Source organism: Ambystoma mexicanum, chromosome 8 (assembly GCF_040938575.1).
Source record: "Ambystoma mexicanum isolate Mex_15411 chromosome 8, UKY_AmexF1_1, whole genome shotgun sequence".
Lineage (NCBI taxonomy): Eukaryota > Metazoa > Chordata > Amphibia > Caudata > Ambystomatidae > Ambystoma > Ambystoma mexicanum.
This window is the reverse complement of record NC_090929.1, coordinates 1596808792-1596829824: the sequence shown is the minus strand read 5'-3', so window position 1 is coordinate 1596829824 and position 21033 is coordinate 1596808792. Positions and strand designations below refer to the sequence as shown.

Sequence of the window (21033 nt, the reverse complement as noted above, 5' to 3'; positions counted from 1 at the left end):
ACATAGACAGCATTCCCTACTGGCTCTTGGGACCTGATCCCAGTCTCCCTACTGACCCTTGGGACCTGATCCCAGTCTCCCCTCACCACATAGACGACATTCCCTACTGACCCTTGGGACCTGATCCCAGTCTCCCCTCACCACATAGACAGCATTCCCTACTGACCCTTGGGACCTGATCCCAGTCTCCCCTCACCACATAGACAGCATTCCCTACTTACTCTTGGGACCTGATACCAGGCCCCCTCAATTTCCAGTGTTCTTACAGTATTACATTTCAACTTTAGGTGACCCCACACCAGCTAATTACCCAAAAATGGTTGATGTGGTGGGGATGCAGATCCCTTCCTGAAAGTAGGCAAGAAACCTGCAGCATGATAGTGACTGTTCTTGACCATAACCAAATAGGATGGCTTCCATAGTTTTCTTAAAGTGCTGAAGACATACACCAAATTTGTTCTTTGGAACTAAAGTTAACCATTTGTTTGCCGTATGACACACTTACTACACGGCAACAGGGTGGCTCTCGACTTATACACCTCAAAAATGTAACTTTGCAGAGAGCGTGAACCAGCTTCCAGAATAAAGTTAAACAATGGAGGTGTATTTTACATGGGATAGTCATAATATTATATTCCAAAAATACCATCTCAATTGTTGTGCGTAAAGGAAGGCGTAGAAGACACTTCAGCAAAGCTCTTTCAAGTTTACACGTCTCTTCAGCGCTTACCAGTGCCCATGATTCAGTGCCATAAAGTATGAGAGATGCCACTTTGGCTTGATATAACTCAACCAGTGATCCAGAAGAGAACCCTCCCCCCTTCTGTGCGAAGGAGCGGACGCCACCCATGATCGCATTGGTCCTGATTCATGGAAACTGCTGTTTAGCTTGCAGTCAAGAAGTGTACCCAAGTACTTATATGAGGGAACTATTTCAAGTTTGGTTCCTTCTATCTCCCAACAGACCCTTTTTTTAGCCCTCTTTCTCATGGGATTAAAAAACATTATTTTGTATTTGGAGATGTTTACAAAAAGGGAATTGTCGTCAACATATTCTTTTAATTTATTCAAAGAGGCTTGTAGACCACCAGGGTGAGTTCCAGGATAGCAAGGTCATCCGCGTAACCTAACCACTGCAACGGCGTGGAGCCTAATTTAGGAGGAATGTCACCAGGATATTTGTTTGGGCTGCCTCCACATGGCGGCTAATATACAGCCTTGTTTAAGTCCTTTTTGAGTTGGTATCCAGGCAGTAGTCCCCCAGGGTCAAAACGCTTCCTGCGTGATGGGAAACATATTTATGAGAAGTAATTTCTGGGGAAATAATGAGCCAGGCTGCTGAAAGTAAAGCACTTTAAGCACTTTGCCCAGAAGGATATTCACAGAAGATGAGGGAACTTCTACTAGCCCCATGCGGTTCTTTACCCCCAGAGCAAGGCCCCCCCTTAGGGCGACCTCCAGGGCCCTGCACCACCTCACGTGTAATGAAACTCCATCCATCGACCGCCAGGGGATCTGTTAGCCAAGTCTCCTGGAACAAGGTAACACTGAGCCCGTGTATGTGATCAAAAAGGCCATCCCAGTCAAATAAATAAGTATGCCCGTGTGTTCCAACTCAACAATAAAAAGGGTAGGTTAGGGTCATGGTTAGGAGTGTGGAACACCCCTCATCTCTACCAAGGACGCCAACCAAGCCCAGTGCGACTCATCCCCCCTACACCCTTGTTCATCCACATTCACAGACCGCCTGCGCGTCATTTCAGCCAACTATAAGGTACTATCAGAGGCTTTAACATGCTGTGACCCACTAGCAGCCTGCCTATACGGCCTTGTCTCACTCAATATGCCGTCAGCAATACCCAAATATTTGTTACCATTAAAATCCACCTGTTCAATAATTGAACATTTGTAGCCCAGATTATAGATTGCCTCTCAAAGTTCCAGAATATAGAGAATATAGTTCAAAGAAAAGTGGCTAGGCTGGCACTCTCACACATGTCCGCAATCTTAATGTCACTGCTATTTATTTATTTATTTATTTATTTGGATTTGTGGAGCCCGCAGCAGCCCGGGGGCATTGTGGCGCTTGATACAGACAATTCTTAGTTACAGGTAGATTAACATTTGCAGTTTACAGTGTGGTTGCTTTTGTTACAGACAGTTTATAGTTACAGTTGGTTACGACAATTGCACTTTACAGTACTGAAAGTGAGGTTTTGAGTTTTCTTCGGAAAGCAAGGAACAAGTTTTCTGCTCTAATGTCTGTGGGTAGTGCGTTCCAGGATTTGGCGCCAATGTAAGGGAAACCTAGCCCACCAGCTTTGGCCCTATTGATTCGTGGGATGTGAAGTTGGTTGGTGTATTCTGTCCTGGTGGGTCGTGTGGAGGAGGATTTGGTAATTGTCTCTGAGAGGTATGATGGTGCAGACAGGGTGAGGCATTTATGTGTGAGGGTGAGGATTTTGAAAGTGATTCGCTCCTTGACCGGGAGCCACTGAGCTGATTTTCTGGCCTGGGAAATATGCTCCCTTTTAGGGATGCTTAAAGCTGCACGAAGTGCATTATTCTGCGTGACTTGTAATCTTTTAGGTTTCTTTCAGATGTACCTGCTAATAGAGCATTACAATACTCTAATTTGGCACCAATAGTTGCTCTAGCTATTGATAGACGATTGGGTTTGGATAAGTATGGTTTTTTGGCATTTATGAGCTTGGTGATGTGTGCGGATGAGGATGTGATAGCGCTGACCTTTCTGGTCATGGATAGTGTGGAGTCTAAGTAGACACCCAGTGTTTTGACCGATGTAGACACAGGAATGATCGTATTATCAATGGTAAAGTTGTAGTACAGTTTGTCAAGTTTGGCTAGAGTAGTTTTTTGACCTAATATAATTATTTCGGTCTTGTCCCCATTGAGGCAAAGGCCATTGACCGCCATCCAAGCCTGGATGGTGGTGTAAATTGTGTGGAGTGCCTCGGCGTCTTTGTGGTATGACCCAGAGAGAGGTAGGAGTACCTGAGTATCGTCAGCGTAATTCGTGTAAGCGATACCAAGCAAGTCGAGCTTGTCGAAGAGAGGCTTGGTGAACAAGTTGTATAGTGTGGGTGCTGTGCAGGAGCCCTGTGGGACTCCGCAGTGAATGGTGGTGGGGGTAGTGTTGGCTATGTTTGAGAATACCTTCATTGCTCTGCCTTCAAGGAAGGAGGTGACCCAGAGAGCTGCTTCTTTGGAGAAGTTAGCTGAGTGTGTGAGGTGAGATGTGAGAGTCTTGTGGTCCACCAGATCGAAAGTAGCCGAGAGGTCTAGGAGTAACAATAGGTCTGGCTTGCCTTTGTCCATGATTTGGGTGATCTGGTTCTTTAAGTCCACCACAGCTGTTTCAGTGCCGTGTCCTTTTCGGAAGCCAGATTTTCTAGTCCCGAGGATAGAGTGAGTTTCCAGGAAGTGTTGGATCTGGCTATGGGCAGCTTTGTCCAATATCTTAAGGAAGAAGGGCACAGTGGTTATGGGTCGGTAGTTATTTGGTTGTAGAGGGTCGAGAATAGGTTTTTTGAGAAGGGGTGGAACCAAGCCTCTTTAAGGCTGTCTGGGATAATGCCTGTTTTGAAAGAAACATTAATGAAGGCCGTTAGGGGCGGTGCAAAGTGGTCTGCGCAATCCTTGATGAGCTTAGGAGGACATACGTCTCCTTTACACATAGAGGGTTTGAGGTTTTTGAGGAGGTTCATTACGTCTAATTCAGTGATATCATTGAAGGTGAAGACAGGTTTGGTGGCGTTAGTTGGAGCGGGAGTTGAGTTGGATTGCATAGGCTCAGGATGAGGAGGTAGTGCTTTGCAGTGATCCTGGATTTTATTTGGAAGGAGATTGATTTTGTTTAGCATGTCAGATTTAATACTTGCACACCAGGCTTCATCTTTGACGATTTCGTCTGGGGTGTTGGGTGGCAAGATGAGCTCATTGAAAATAGTGAAGATTTCCTTTGAGTGTGATTTGGCATTAGAGATACGTGCATTAAATGCATTGGCTTTGGCTTCGGTGATGGCTGCTTTGTACTAGCAGGAGATTAAGTTAAAGCCTTTTCTGGTACTGTCATTAGGGTTAATTTGCCAGTTTGTTTGTGCATCTCTTTTGCAGGAGCGCAGAGACTGTAGTTCCTCATTGAACCAGGAATTGGAGTGTAAGGATTTCTTTTCTTTTTTACATTCAAGAGGTGCTATTGCATTAATGGCTTTGGAGAAAATATCCTTGTAAATATCTGCTAGGGTATTAGGATCATTGGAGAAAGGTGGGGCTAGCTCAGGGATATTAAGGTGTGGGCGAAGGTTGTCCTCATTGAGTTTCTTGGAGCTCCTCACTTGAGCCGAGGGGGCAGGGGTGAGAATTTTGTGGCTTGCGATACTTGGTAGTGTGAATTCAATACAGTTGTGGTCAGTCCATGGCATAGCTGTGTTGGAAGTGATAGTGGTGCGGCAGTTATGGTCTGCGGCCCAGTCTAGGGTGCGGCCTTTGGAGTGCGTGGGGTTCAAAACCTTTTGTGTGAATCCTAAGTCGATGAGTTCCTTTGTGAGGGTCTCAGCTGCTTTATCTTTGGAATCCTTGAAACCTAACTTTAGGTCTCCAAGTAAGAGGGTCTTGGTGGAACTTTTAATGTTACTGCTGATTAGGTGGATCAGGTGTCCCTGAAAGTCTAAGGGGAGACCTGGGGGGCGTTATAGCACATGAATGCTGATGGTGCTGTTGTGGAACAGTGCAAGCATAACAGACAAGATGTCTGCATTGCTAGTAGAGAGGTGACTGATAAGACGGAGGCTCTCTTTGAAAATGAGGGCTACTCCACCTCCCGCGTGGGCTGGTCTGTCTTGTCTGAAGATGGTAAAGCCTGGTGGGAGTGTGAGAGCGACGGATGGGCTGGAGGCTTCATGTAACCAGGTTTCTGTGATGACAAGTAGGTCGATGTTATTGTTAGTCATGAGGTCGTTAATTTCTAGTGCATGCGCTGGGAGGGAGCGAACATTTAAGAGGGTGCATTTGATATGTGATGTGGGTATGTTTTTGGCGTTTGTTCTGGTGGGAGTGGAGGCTGGGTCTGGCGTGGCAGGTGTGGTAGACAGAAGGGGCCTACTGTGATTAATGTGTGAGTGTTTGAGTGTGATAGAATGTTCGCTGAGGGGGGTGTAACTGTAGTGGGAGCGGGAGCCTAATCTAACATTTCTAGAAGCCGTGGGAGTGGGGCGAAGGCTGAATTCAAGAGGTAGTGTGCGAGCCCTGAGCCTGTCAAGTCTGCACGCTGTGCTGAGGTATGGCGGTGGAGAGGATGTGGCGGTGTGAGAGTGATGGAACTGTTGCAATGTATGAGAAGTGTGCATAGTGGTTGGTGGCTGTGGAGCATGTTGCAAAGAAGTTTGTGTGGTGTGAGGGGTGAGGATGGAGTGTGAGTAGGAGAGTAAGCAAAGTGGTAGAGGTAAGAGGGAGGGATGTGAGGACTTTGTTTGTGTATATGGGCATCATAGTGTACGAGGGTCAAGGACCGCAGGCGGTAATAATGATAATGCAGGGTGTCAACTATCAGCAATTATCTTTGCACGGTTGCCAGAATGCCCTTAGTAATTTGCATATGGGCTTGCAGTTGATAGAGACATTCGAAAATTGACTATGATTAGACAAGGTAGCTGCAGTAGGCAGGTTCCAAATTAAACACAGTGGGCAAAAGTGACTGCAGTAACACAGTGGGCAAAAGTGACTGCAGTAGGCCGGTTCCAAATTAAACACTGTGGGGAAAAATGACTGCAGTAGGCAGGTTCCAAATTAAACACAGTGGGCAAAAGTGACTGCAGTAGGCAGGTTCCAAATTAAACGCAGTGGGCAACAATGTCTAGTGGTCAGAGAAGTAGATAGGCGTCTCTGCATTGAAATCTTGTGTAATTCAATTATACATATAGAACGGCAGAGTTACCTTGGGCAGGATGCAGCAATGACAGGCTCTCATGGTTTGAGCTCTGGTGTCTCATGGCCCAGGAATAGTGTGGCCTGCAAGAGTTAGTCAGTTTCTGTGCAAAAACAAAAACGAAAATGTAATTTCAAGCGCAACCATGCGCAAACGGCCTTTTTTCCTCAGCCTTTCCACCGCAGGCCGGCTTCCGCCTGCCAGTGGAATCGATTGGATCAAATGCAGGATAGTTGCTAGGCGACCAAGGCAACAGCCTCAGTTTCATGCCGTGTCGCACCCGCCATTACTGAATCAGGCGCTGGCGCTGCAGCAAGGAAACTTAGCATTGAATAACACAATAAAAGCAGGAATAGCCCTCAGATGGCCTGACCCTCGACGTTGGGTGCACGATCTCCTTGTGTGCAGATTTCACTGTGATAGCACAGCTGCCGACGTGGTTCGCATAATCAAGGTAGCACGTGTTGGCTGCTCCTAGGGGCGGGGAGATGGGCTCCTGCCCTCTCAGCTGCCGTGGCACGAAGCTTCTGGGGCAAGATTGTGGAGGCAAGGCCTTTTTCCTTGGCCTTTCCGCCTGCCGGTAGAATCGATTGTATCAAATGCAGGATAGTTGCTAGGCGACCAAGGCAACAGCCTCAGTTTTGTGCCGCGTCACGCCCGCCATTACTGAATCAGGCGCTGGTGCTGCGGCAAGGAAATTTAGCATTGAATAACACAATAAAAGCAGGAATAGGAGGTATAAAGGGGTGTTTAGCCCTCAGATGGCCCAACCCTCGACGTTGGGTGCATGATGCTCCTTGTGTGCAGATTTCACTGTGATAGCACGGCTGCCGACGCGGTGCCCATAATCAAGGTAGCACGTGTTGGCTGCTCCTAGGCGTGGGGAGCTGGGCTCCTGCCCTCTCTGCTACAGTGGGACAAAGCTTCTGATATTGATATTGATATTGATATTCTGCAAAGGAGCCACGGCATATAAATGATCCAAAAACTGTGAGCCATTTAAGAATAAGCTGCTGTCCTCACAAAATACACTTTTTACCTGCAAAACCTTTACAGTGTTTGCGGGTAAGGGTTGGATGGCAGCTGGGGGAGCAGAAGGGGTGTTAACAACCCTAGATCCCAGATTGACCTGCGTCACGACACTGGTCATACTGGGATTCGATTCTCCTCGCTCAACATTCGTGTTAGAAGAAAAAAGGACTTTAAGAATATGAACAGAATCTTCAGCTGTCACCACGGATCCGCAGGATGCATGATAGTTCTGGTCCATCCCTCAACCTATTTCCTGGACCCTAATTCCCTTATAAGATGTCTTTTGAAAACTTTAATCAAGGGTCACCTGCACTGCGCTTTAGATTACCTATTTGCCGTGCCCTGAGCAGATGCTCCACCGAGAACCTTTCCCTCTGCACTCTCCACCTCTAGAGGAATAGTCGTGCAACAGTTTGACAATTTTAGGGACTTGTGGTGCTCTTGTAGTTTTCTTTAATGTTGTAGAACTGCTCTCAAGAACTGCTCTCAAGAGAGTAGACAGCAGAATTGCCAAGCCCCAAAGGATTTTGACCTTACAGCCTTAATCATTTTCCTTTTTTTCCCTTTTTTTATCTTCAAAAGAAACAATAGGGGTACCTGGCTTGAAGCATTGTGTGTAGGACCAGCACATCTAATCTGGTGAAAGGGGCCAGTCAAATATCCCCGTTTCTGCACTGTGTTGTGCTGTGTCAGGAGAAGACCCAGTGTAGATCTTTGGGAGATGATTACTGGCACTAAGCTTGTAGATGCGATTCAGCACACAATGTGCTGCTGGAACAGAGCCACTGATGCTGTGAACCACTACCTGGTGGCCAAATACACTGAAGTAGGACTTGCGATGGTCACCTGCTGCTGGAATGCTCTCCATGGTGCTGAGAAGGCTGACCTACAGACCTCCACAATCTAGAAAGTCTGTGTGACTGATTCAAAAGCATTTTCCAGAGAGATGGACGCAAGCATCTCAAATTTGCACCGGCTACATTGTGCATGAATCTTGTTTTGTGACGGGCTATGTATAAGAGGAGCATGATGTTTAGAGTGGGTGTTCCTTCCTTGTACTTTATGCTTGTGGTCATGGATCCTGGTGTCTGATTTGTTGTTGCTTCCTGTTGATTTTACTGTTAAGAGGTCTGGTTGGTGTATTGGAATCTAGAATCACGTGTGCGGGAGCTGGATGACTATTCTGAAAGTGACTGTTCATACAGTTGAGGAAAATTTGCAAAGGAGTGGATGCTTTTCCTCTGTATCTTTGGGGGACAGTTAACCTTGTGTACTTACTTGCAGGCAAGAATAAAAATGGCATTTTTTAGTACCCAGCGCTCTAGAGTGCTTTTTCATCTATTGATCCAGGACGCATTAGTAACCTGCTTACGGATTTGCTGATGACAGATACCGGATCTTTGTCCAAGACCGAGCAGGGATAATCAATACCAACTGACAACAGCATCTATGGAAACCCGAATGCCTGCAGAAGCCTTCGCCATAGTAACACACTATAGGGATCTGCTTGACCGCCTGGTCACATGTAAGAATCTCGGCCGGTCCACTCTGCCTTCATCCTTCCGAGGTCGTTAAGTTAAGCACCATTGAGTTAGGTAACAGTAAACATCTGATACCAGCTTCATGATGCCCCTCTCGGTGAACTGGTGCTCTATAAGTACACCCGTTATGTTATGCTATTCATGCTGTTGAGATGACATGCACTATGGACAAATTTGGCAAACCCTCTTTTTTTATGGTCAGATTCTGCTTTTTTTCCAGTTTGACCCTTTTGTTTTTGGTAAAGTTAATGATTTTCTTTGTGATCTGAAATTCAAATCTGTTCTCTTGTTTTCAGGACGTTCAATAAACTCCTTATGCCATGTTGCATTGTATAAGGTTATTGTTGGAATCTATTTCAGGTGTTCCTGTTGTAGCGTTGATTGTGACTCTCCTCGCCACATCGTTGGCAGCGGCCGGTTTTGTAGCCTTTTTGGTTTCTCAGAAGCACAAACTGCAAAGGGAAGTCGACAGTGAGACGTGGTGGAGGATAAACTACAACGACATTGTCATTTTGAAAGATAACAAGGTAATGCAAATTAAATCCAGATTATTGACATTGTCATTTTGAAAGATAACAAGGTAATGCAAATTAAATCCAGATTATTGACATTGCCATTTTGAAAGACAGCAAGTTAATGCAAATTAAATTCAAACCATTGACATACTCATCATGAGTAGTCTGACTTTGCCTGTGGTAGCGCAAAACAGTACAATAGGCCAACCAATACATGGCTTTGAATCCTCTTGCTACTCTCACTGCCAACCCAAAACAGGTAAACATTTCAACATCTTGATGTATAGGCGCATTATAAATACCCAAAAATAATAATAAACAATAATATTCTATTGCAAACTTTCACAGATATGCGATTAATGAAAATATTTACTATTATATACACAACACAAAAATAAAATCAAGGTATTGATGATAACATGTCTAACAACAGGGGTCTGTAGCCTTTGGTTCAAGACATTTTTGACTTCACATCCCATCAGGCACAGCCGGGATGGTCAATGGTGAGGTATCATTGGAGTTGTGGTCCTGTTAAAGATGAACTCTCAGCCATAATTCTCTCTCACCCATAATTCTCTTGCAGCCAGCTATCCTGTCAACACATACATCTTGTGTGAGAAAGGGAGACATCAGTCGGCAATGGTATTGAATTTATTTATTCACTCCTCTTCATAGTCAAAAAACGGATTGTGCAACAATTTATGCTAATGCGTACCTTACATATTTAAGCCATTTAAATTGGCCCTTCTACTCAGAGGTCAAAATACCATTCATTTTCCATTGGACAAAAAACACTTTTTGTTTAGGATGACTTGCTATTTCCTGGATGACAAGTAATTTTAAAAACTAGAAAAGAGCAGTTCTGAAACACATGACTCTTTATGCAAATTAGAAAATCTAGGTAGTTTTCCAAATTTCACTGACCATACGAAATATGTTGCCATTCTGAACAAAAACAAGTTTCTGAGAAGTACGCATTTGTTCCAGATTTCTTAAGCACACGATGTTCAGGACATTGATAAAATGTCGGGTTTCTAGTAGCACATTTTCCCTATCTTATCTTTCCTAACTATAACTCTGTTTTGTTCCTATGAACCACACCACTGAAAAGCACCTATTCTGCTATTAAATACTGAATTGTCTGCATCTGTTTTTCAGCTATTCTTAGTCAACCTTGAATTTCTAAACACAGCACTTTCCCTGTGTTCTCAGTTTTTCTAAACATATTGTGATGCTATCTCTTTTGTCAGGGAACTATATGCTGTATTTACTCAAACACCACATTTCATTATACATCCCTGTGGTATACATCCCTGTAGAGGAGGTCTATACCTGCCCCTCTTATGGTAAACAGATACATATGGCAATTAGGCTCCATACTTAGTATGTATAATATCCTTCATATCTAAACATAGTTTGGCCTATTGTCTGTGTTGTGTATGTTTGTACGAAATGTAAGCATACTTTTTATACCCTATGCTACCCTAAATAAATGTGTGCAGTGTTCCCTATTTTCAATGTACTTTACCTTAAAATAAGGGCAGCTCAACCACCTAAACAGACAATAATCCTGATCTTTACAATGTTGACCAGGAGAGGGAAGTATGGAGCCTAATTACCATATGTATCTGTTTACCATAAGAGGGGCAGGTATAGACCTCCTCTACAGTCCGAAAAATCTCGGAGCCACTGTTTGTTTACTCCTGAACTAATTCCACCAATAGTACTTTTCCCAACATTGCTTGAGTCGGGCCATCCCACTTATTAACCCCACATTGCCCAAAATGGATTTGGAACATGTAGTGAACTGGCGCACGAAGCTCACAAAAACCATGTACAATCTTTATCTTTGAAGAGTCAGAATAGCATTTTTTGGTCAAATAAAGACCCTTATTGTTACTTTGGGAAAGTCACTTCATTTCCCAGAATGCAGTCTCAGGGCACCTTTTCTCCCACTATGTTTTTGGCTGCTTTGCTACTTTCACGTCGTCTACCACAATGCAGGGGCAAGCCTCCCTTTCTCTCTCAATGTCACTGGGACGGTTTTGATTCTTTCACTATATTTCCCTGAATCGTTTTTGCTCAATTCCCTTTGAATGCTATGGTATTTTACTCCATTTCCCAGAATGCAGCATCAGGGCTAACTCTATCTTTCAAAGTCTTTAGGATGCTTTGGCACTTGAACTACATTTCCCACATGTAGTGTCAGGCCAAATCCGCATAATCGTACCTCAATATTCACTCTTCAACTTGGTCTTGTTCTCATGTTCCTTCTCATTCTGTCTCTCCTCAGATTTTCAAAACTGGTTGTTTTTCCGGCTTCTCACAGCACACCACTCTGCTTTTCAGCTGCCAGTCACATATTACCCTCCTTGACAGGAGCTCCCCCAGCATCGTGTACTCCTAGGGCGATGCTCCCTCCTGATTTCTATCCATTTCCTACTGGTGGTTTCAGGTCTTAGTAACCCCTCCAACACCATTGGTTCTCTTTGTATTCATCCACCGGAGTCCAGCCTCAAGAAAGTCAGAGCATGTCTTCCTTATATCTGTGAGAAACCACCCACGCAAACTTGGTGAGACCAGGATTCAGTTGAGCGCGTAGTGTAGCCGTAGAAACCTTCCAGACAATGCAACTCCCAATAGTACAAAAGGACTATTTTGGAAGGGGAATTGCCAAGAAGATTATAATGATTCGGAACACAGCTGCCTAGACAAAGAACACAGTGTCAGGAGTTGGGTTCATGAAATAAACACAAGCAAAAAAAAAGGCTGAGCAAACAAAGTACTCACGTAGTGAATACCTCTGGGCAAGGATAGTATGCCAAGTAGAGCGGAGGACCAGGGATATCCAGGAGATCAGATGTGGTGCTTGTCCGTATAATGTTCTAGCAGTGGAAGGGAAGATGATAGGAAGTCCATCCGACGAGCGTGGTTCCAAAAACAGGGACAATCCAACCTAAACCTATACCCGCCGGCACGCGGATGCCTAAGGAAAAAATGTCCGTGAGTAATCCCAGTTCCTTGTGATGAGTTCCAAAAGAAGTGCGCTCCGTGTACAAAGTCCAAAGAACAGTGTTCCGAGTGACAGGTTTCCGAAGCAAGTGTGTTCCGTGAAAACAACAGTGTTCCGTGTTAAAGGTTTCCCAAGCAAGTGTGTTCCGTGAAAACAACAGTGTTCCGTGTTAAAGGTTTCCCAAGCAAGTGATAGAAAATTGCAGGAGAAAAGATCCGAAACGCCAATGCAGAAAAAATGACAGGCAAATCAATGGTCCTTCATTCCGAGGTCGAGTAGCAGGAGGAATCCAAAACGAGGTCAAGGGTTGTTCAAGATCAGTCCGTGAGGCGAAAGCAGGGTCAAAGATTCAAGGCAAGACAAGAAAACAGATGAGAGCTCCAAAGTCGAAAATTCAGAAGCAGCGTTCCGAATGCCGGGCGGGGATTTAAACACTTCACGTGACCGCCCGGGGTACGCTGCAACGCCGTAATCGTGTACGTACATGCTCAGGCAACCAACGTTTCCACAGCAACCCCCAGCGTTGTCTGAAACTCTGGAAACGCTTCGGCTCCGTGTGTGTTGGAAATGTGGAACGTGTAGTTTTAGCATAACGCTTGACGGCACGGGAAGCAGGAGGTGGTTTCTTGACAGTATCCTCCCCCAAAGATGCCCTCACCCCCCGAGAGGCCAGGAACCGAGCCAAAAGAACCGGAGCATGCAAATTGGATTCAGGCTCCCAAGTACGATCCTCGGGACCATAACCCTTCCAGTCAATAAGGAAATACCGAACACCTCGGGAAACCTTAGAAGCAAGAATAGCCTTCACCTCATACTCCTCCTCACCCTGTCCCTTGACCGGAGGCGGACGAACGGGAAGCCTGGTCCCCTCTGAACAGGGCTTCAAAAGAGACACATGAAAAACCGGATGGATCTTCCACTTATCCGGTAGTTCTAGTCTCACTGCAGACTGATTTATGATATCCTTGATACGATAAGGACCGACATATCTGGGTTTCAAACAACTCCTCATGGGAATACGGAGGTGTTTGGTGGAAAGCCAGACCAACATACCCGGGTGGTAATCGGGCGCGGGAGACCTATGTCGGTCGGCGTACTCCTTAGAACGGTCCTGGGCTTCCTTCAGACGGGAATGCACCTGTTGATGCAGAGAAGCAATATCCCTGAGACTGTCTTGGACTGCGGGATTGTCTGACAAGACTGGAAGATCCAATGGCAAAGAACGTGGATGGTACCCATACTAGGCAAAGAAAGGAGAAGTACCTGTAGAAGTGTGAACCGAATTGTTGTACGCAAACTCGGCTGTCACTAATACCGACAACCAGGACTCTTGATGCTGCATGGTTAGACAATGTAAATACTGCTCAAGTGTGGCGTTCAAACGTTCCGTCTGACCGTCTGTCTCCGGATGATAAGCAGAGGAGTACCTCGCATCAACACCCAGGGACGTAGTAAGATGCTTCCAGAAACGCGAGGTGAACTGCGAGCCTCTATCGGATATTATGATGTCTGGAAGACCAAAACAGCGGAAAACATGGCGAAGAAACAGGTCCGCCAGAACCGGTGCCGTAGGCAAACCTTGGCAAGGAACAAACACGGCCAGTTTGGAAAAAGAATTGATCACCACCCATATGGTATCAAAACCCTGAACGGAAGGGAGTTCTGTGACGAAATCCATAGATATCATGGTCCATGGTTTGCTCGGAACCGGAAGGGGACACAATAAACCCTTGGGTTTCATGGTTGTGGACTTACACTGGGCACAGATGGCGCAGGTAGAGATGTACTTCGAGACGTCTTTCTGCATTGAAGGCCACCAACACCATCTCTTGAGCTGTTCCAGAGTCTAGCGCAAACCAGAATGGGCTGAAACCAAAGAGTCATGACCCCAACGTAACGCTGTTTGTCTGGAGTCGACATCTGGGAGATACAGACGACCTTTGACATAAGGCATGGAGTTAACTACGGTAATATTCAAACTCTCAATCTCCGGAGGATTCCCCGAAACCCATTCTGTAATGGATTCCTTTAACGAAGGCTTCAAGGTACAAGAGCATATTACCTGATTAGGTAACAACATTCCACCAAATTCCTTGGGAGAGGAGTCATCCCCATACCTCCTTGAGAGTGCGTCTGCTTTGGAATGTAGAGCCCCGGGACGATACGTAATCTGGAAATTGAATTGTGAAAAGAATTTGTGCCACCTGGCATGCCTGGCTGTGGTGCATTTCACTGACTGCATGGCAAGAAGGTTGCGATGATCAGTGTAAACTTGTACTGGAACATCAGTACCCAGAAGGTGATGTCGCCATACCTTGAAAGCATCACGCACAGACAATAGTTCATGTTCGGTGACAGTATAGTTAGCCTCATATTTGTCAGCTTCCTGGAATGAAACGCCACAGGATGAAGGAAACCTGTGTCCTTGCAATACTGAGACAATACCGCCCCAACCGCTTGATCCGAAGCATCGGCCTCCACGTAGAATGGTTGCATAGACTTGGGATGCTGGAGGACTGGTGCGGAGGTGAACGCTGTTTTGAGATTGTCAAAAGCTGTTTGTGCTTCCTCCGTCCACTTGAACCCATTCTTAGGGCTGGTAAGGGCAGTCAAAGGGGCAACAATGGCAGAGAAGGAGCGTATAAAGCGTCTATAAAAATTTGCAAACCCTAAAAAGGACTGCAAGGATTTGATAGATGTAGGAGCAGGCCAGTCCAGTACAGCCCTTACTTTGGAATCACTCATACCGACTCCCTGGTTCGTGATATCGTATCCCAGGAATTCCACATGCTTGGCATGAAAGATGCACTTCTCTAGTTTAGCATAGAGATGGTGGTCTCGTAACCTTTGTAGCACTGTGGAGACGTGTTGTACATGAGTATCATAGTCCGGGGAGTAGATCAGAATATCGTCAAGGTATATAATGACGTAGTGGTCGGGTAAATCGCTGAAAACATCATTAATAAAATACTGAAACGTAGCCGGGGCATTGCTCAAACCAAAAGGCATGACTAAATACTCATACAGGCCGTACTTGGTTTTAAACACCGTCTTCCACTCGTCACCCTTCCGCATTCTGACCAGATTATAAGCGCCCCGCAAATCCAACTTAGTGAAGATGGTAGAAGAACCCAATTGGTCTAGAAGAACCGAGATAAGCGGAATTGGGTATTGGTTACGAATGGTGACAGCGTTCAATGCACGGTAGTCGATGCAAGGGCGCAAATCGCCTTCTTTCTTTGGGACAAAGAAAAGGGGTGATGCCGCCGGAGAACGTGATGGCCTGATAAAGCCAGAAGCCAAGGACCTGTCCAGATACTCCTTGAGCACTAAATCCTCCTTGTGGGTCAAGGAATAGACATGACCGGAGGGTACAATAGCATTAGGAACCAAATCAATGGGACAGTCATACTGTCGATGTGGTGGTAGGATCTCAGCGCCTTTCTTGTCAAATACGTCCTTAAAGTCTCGGTACTCCTGAGGCAATACCGGGGTCATGACTGCTCCAATGACCAGAGCGGAATCCAAGAGATGAGTACTGGGTCCCAAAGACGAGGATCCTGATGTCCCACAAGACGTAGCACAGTATTCTGAATGAAAATAAACCGTCCCTTTAGCCCAATCCACTAACGGATTGTGCCTCCTTAGCCAGGGCAACCCAAGGATTAACTTGAACTGGGGTGCTGTAATGACATCAAAGGCTATGGTTTCGGTATGACCAGAGGATGTAGTCATAAAGAGATCTACCGTTTGTTCGGTAACCAGACCAGATAACAGAGTCGTGCCATCAACGGCGTTGACCAATTCAGGAGAAGGCTTGGGAATCAGAGGAATACCATGTGCCCTAACAAACTGGCTGTTAACATAATTCCCAGTGGCCCCTGAATCCAATATTGCATCCACAGAACAAGAAACCATGGAAGGAGCGAAAACGTCAACAGTAATGGGAAACAAAACCATGGTATCAGAGCCCGTATTAGAGGGACTCGACAAAGGGGCTCCCTCTATTGCCGAGCTTTGGAGTTTCCCTGTTTTCGTGGTTTCTTGGGGCACTGTCACAGGAAATGTTCCGAGGAGCGACAGTAATAGCATAAGTTGTTCTTCCTACGATTCTTTCTTTCTTCAGACGAGAGCGGAGCCTTGAGGGTACCTATCTGCATAGGTTCAGATGTAGCATGGCTCTGATCAGCAGCTACTGGCGTAGGATAGGGAACCAGACTCTTTTCCCCTTTGCGTTCTGCCCTCCGTGCATCGACTTGAAGGACTAGATCCACCAACTCCGAAAAACCAGTAGGAATCACTGGGACAGTGGACAAAACATCCTTGAGAGAGTCCGAAAGACCTTTGTAAAATAGAGCCCCTTTCTTTGCCTCAGGCCAATCCGTCTCCGCCACCAGTTGGTTAAATTTGGCTAGGTAGGACAACAAAGGCATATCCTTCTGTTGTAGAGAGAGTAGTTCCAAATCCGAGGCTTGGGACTTGTACCGGGTGTCAAAGACACGGGACATAGCGGAGATGAGAGCATCACAATCGTACAAAAGATGGCTCCCTTGTTCCAATAATGGGTTTGCCCAGACCGCTGCTGTTCCCCCAAGGTAGGATAACACAAAAGCCGCCCTGGTAGTGGCATCAGGGAAAGACATAGGATGGCACAGAAAATGCAGCCTACATTGGTTGATGAAAGTGCGGAACGTCTTTGGATCCCCCATGAAACGTTCCGGAGGGGCCAAGGGAAACTGTGCCGTCATGTAAACAGGGGCGTTCTCTTGTCGAGGAACGCCTGCTCCAAGGGCAGAACCAGAAGGAGGAGCACTAGCACCACCACCTGCCTGCAAACCGACCTGAAGGGCGTCGATCCGACGCTGGGTGGCATCATGAGCCGCAGTCATATCTGCGCGTAAACCAGCAACCAACTGAACCAAAGCTGCCAACGGATCGTCGACAGCTTCCATCATAATATAATATAAGGCTTCTGAATATGTGAGAAACCACCCACGCAAACTTGGTGAGACCAGGATTCAGTTGAACGCGTAGTGTAGCCGTAGAAACCTTCCAGACAATGCAACTCCCAATAGTACAAAAGGACTATTTTGGAAGGGGAATTGCCCAGAAGATTATAATGATTCGGAACACAGCTGCCTAGACAAAGAATAAAGTGTCAGGAGTTGGGTTCATGAAATAAACACAAGCAAAAAAAAAGGCTGAGCAAACAAAGTACTCACGTAGTGAATACCTCTGGGCAAGGATAGTACGCCAAGTAGAGCGGAGGACCAGGGATATCCAGGAGATCAAATTTGGTGCTTGTCCGTATAATGTTCTAGCAATGGAAGGGAAGATGATAGGAAGTCCGTCCGACGAGCATGGTTCCAAAAACAGGGACAATCCAACCTAAACCTAAACCCGCCGGCACGCGGACGCCTAAGGAAAAAATGTCCGTGAGTAATCCCAGTTCCTTTTGATGAGTTCCAAAAGAAGTGCGCTCCGTGTACAAAGTCCAAAGAACAGTGTTCCGAGTGACAGGTTTCCGAAGCAAGTGTGTTCCGTGAAAACAACAGTGTTCCTTGTTAAAGGTTTCCCAAGCAAGTGTGTTCCGTGAAAACAACAGTGTTCCGTGTTAAAAGTTTCCCAAGCAAGTGATAGAAAAATGCAGGAGAAAAGATCCGAAACGCCAATGCAGAAAAAATGACAGGCAAATCAATGGTCGTTCGTTCCGAGGTCGAGTAGCAGGAGGAATCCAAAACGAGGTCAAGGGTTGTTCAAGATCAGTCCGTGAGGCAAAAGCAGGGTCAAAGATTCAAGGCAAGACAAGAAATCAGATGAGAGCTCCAAAGTCGAAAATTCAGAAGCAGCGTTCCGAATGCCGGGCGGGGATTTAAACACTTCACGTGACCGCGCTGGGAACGCTGCAACGCCGTAATCGTGTACGTACGTGCTCAGGCAACCAACGTTTCCACGGCAACCCCCAGCGTTGTCTGAAACTCTGGAAACGCTTCGGCTCCGTGTGTGTTGGAAATGTGGAACGTGTAGTTTTAGCATAACTCTTGACGGCACGGGAAGCAGGAGGTGGTTTCTTGACAATATCACTCTCTGGACCTTCTGAGCAAACCTCCTTATTATCTCTTCTTCCAGGTCCCCACAGCCTCTTCCCCTCTGCTGTATCGCTTCCCTTTTTCTTACAGCCCAACTCTTTCCCCCATTGGTAGACAGTCTCACTGTTCTCTTTGATTTACTGGTCTTTGGTTCCTCCAGAGACATTAGGGCTCATGGTAATTTCTGGCTTCAAGTGTGCCGGTGGGAGCCACGGATCTCATGGTAGGCCTGACCTTCCAGGAGTTCAGGCCCCTACCAGCAAATAAATGCCTGAATTACCATCACTGTTACTAATGGTGCCGGTGATTCAGGAAATCCCATGGAGTCCTATGGTCCACCATGGGAATGGGAACTTACCGGCACCTCACTGTCTGTAATATCACAGTGATAACGGGATATTAGGCATCAGAGACAGTAAGGGCAGGTATCCCGCCAGAATTACCAGTAGAATACTGGGAAACTCTTATATTGGAATGGCATTGATCTCCTTGATATAGGCTGTTGGTAACTAAAGTTTATCTAAAGTTCTCAGCCCTTTACCATTAAGCACGTCCCTGCCTGTGCAGTGAATTATCTTAATTCCCAAAAAGTAGCTGTACCTTTAAGATTAGAATTAAGGATATTCCTGATTCACAAGATTAGTAACAATACGTTTTAGGTCTTGGTCTCAGATATCTAGCTTAAGGCTTTCATGTCCGTGACCTCTCCCTCTCTATGATTATCATATGCAGTTTGTTGTGAAAGGGTACATTAACAAAGTGATTTAATTCACCCATATGCAGAGCTATATATTTGTTCATGTTTAGTTGTCTGTTTTCCCACAATCCACTCTCCTGCTTGTTCAGTCAATAACTAATTCAGCTGTGATAGACTGACCAAATCAATGTGGTTCCAGGATTGAACAACCAATCTTATCAGACATACCCTGTCTGCTGCCTTAAACACAGCACTTGCCACATGCTGGCTGCACTACCACCGTTTATTGCCTTTATTATTTATTTATTTTGTATTTATTATTATTTATCTGTTCACCTCTGCTCTGCACTTTCCACTCCCCCCACCCCCTTCCATGCACTTTTCCCCTTTTCCCTTTCCAATGCACTTGCGCATTCTCAATGTCACTGGGCCTAGTAAGACTGTTGTTTTGTTCTCCCCTTTTCCCCTCCCTTGCCTTGTCACGCTCTGAAACACTTGTATACAAGCATGATATAAATAAATTATCATATCATAACCTGGTTGATGGGTTGCAAACAATATTGATTTCTATAACCTAGAAAGTTTCATAGCTCAGGGGTCCACTTGACACATCCCAAGTCCATCACTCATGGATAGACACCCCACTTGTTCTGTAATGACATGCTTTGACATACCAAAACAAAACCCTTGATGGATCTCACTAATGCTCATTGTACTTCCTCACCAAGTCGTCTCACTCGTCCCTCCGACTGTGATCCCACACAGTCAAGAACAAGCATTTGCCTTTCTTCCTGTGCCGGTGAGATAGCTCAGTGGGTTGAGCGCTCGCTGCTGCGATCTGAGCGTGATCTGCAGGTCGCAGGTTCAAATCCTGGCAAGGCCAACTCAGCCTTTCATCATTCCGAGGTCGATGAATGAGTACCAACTTTGGTTGGGTGATATTGTATGTAAACATGTGCTCTGTAAAGCGCTTTGGATTAAGGCGCTATATAAATAACATATAATTCCTGTGCTATCTAATAATCCTGCCTCCTGCTCCACCTATTGCCCCTCCACTCTCTGTCTCTTCTTTCCTTTTCACTTCCACAGACTCAGGTGTGTTTTTCCCAGGGCTGGGATCCATTTTGACATGGAACAATCCCCAACATTGGCAGACCAGCACGGTTGTTGCTCACACTCTATATTATTTACATTGCAATAGACATTAAATCTGGCAGCAAGATCTTGGACTGCTTCTCCTATTTTCTTTATGCCACCCAGAGTTTGTGTGGATGGAATCCTCCAGTTCCTTCTCCTTTCCTCTGCAATGTGGTGTCCTGTGAGGATTTATCTGTCGGTTACTGTATCCAACCTTTTACATGGACCCATGCAGTGAGCCTCAAAATAACATCCACCCATCAGAATACTGACAACACCCAACTCTATTTCAAGCTCTACTCATCAGAGGACATCATAAAGCTAAAGAACTCTCTAAGTGCCATGAGACACGTTTAGCTGTTTGCTTTTTCCCCCTGAACCCCAATAAAACAGATATTATCCCTTTTATCCGCCTCTTTCTAACCTCTTACCTATTTTTTCTAGCCGAGAGTATCCAGGCATAAATATATTAGCAGTTACCTCGCCTTTATTCCCATTGCAAAATGTTTTCAATTTACCCTCAGCTCCTTTCTCACTCTAAGGGCCTCATCATGAGTAGGGTGGTATTCCAGCTGTAATACTGGCCAACTCTAATAGCGTTAGTGCCCACCGGTCCGGTGTCATTGCCGACGGATCACGGCAGGGACGTCATTTCACCAAAATGCCAGGGGTAGCGGAAGTGACATCACCCGACCCTTGACCCCCTGATGACATCACAGGAAGTCATGTCATTAGACCCCGCCCCAAAGTTATATAGCGGGTAGCGATGGAACACGACATTTCACCCGTTGACAAAACAGGAAGTGGCATCACATAGCATTGTACACTATGAAAAATATAGTTATGATATCACTATATGATGTACATTCATACAAGAATGGATCGCCATATGTATCATTAAGTTCAGTGTGTATTGGCCCATATTACCAAATTACTGTGTATGTAAGCAGACGTCCATGACCTAATGATAAGCGTAAGTGCTATATAATAACACATCATAGAGCGCTTTATATAGAAAAAATATACACCCAATATCACCCAACCTGTGTTGGTACTCATTTA

General features: G+C 45.6%; 1 long non-coding RNA gene across 1 annotated transcript in view; it reads left to right on the top strand.

Annotated features, from left to right (window-relative positions):
• The window catches only part of LOC138473822 (uncharacterized), a 47750-nt gene that overhangs the window by 8646 nt on the left and 18071 nt on the right, over positions 1-21033 (top strand). The window contains exon 2 of the long non-coding RNA XR_011268938.1: positions 8881-9047. This is a non-coding gene — a long non-coding RNA (uncharacterized lncRNA). The remainder of the gene's footprint in view (positions 1-8880; positions 9048-21033) is intronic.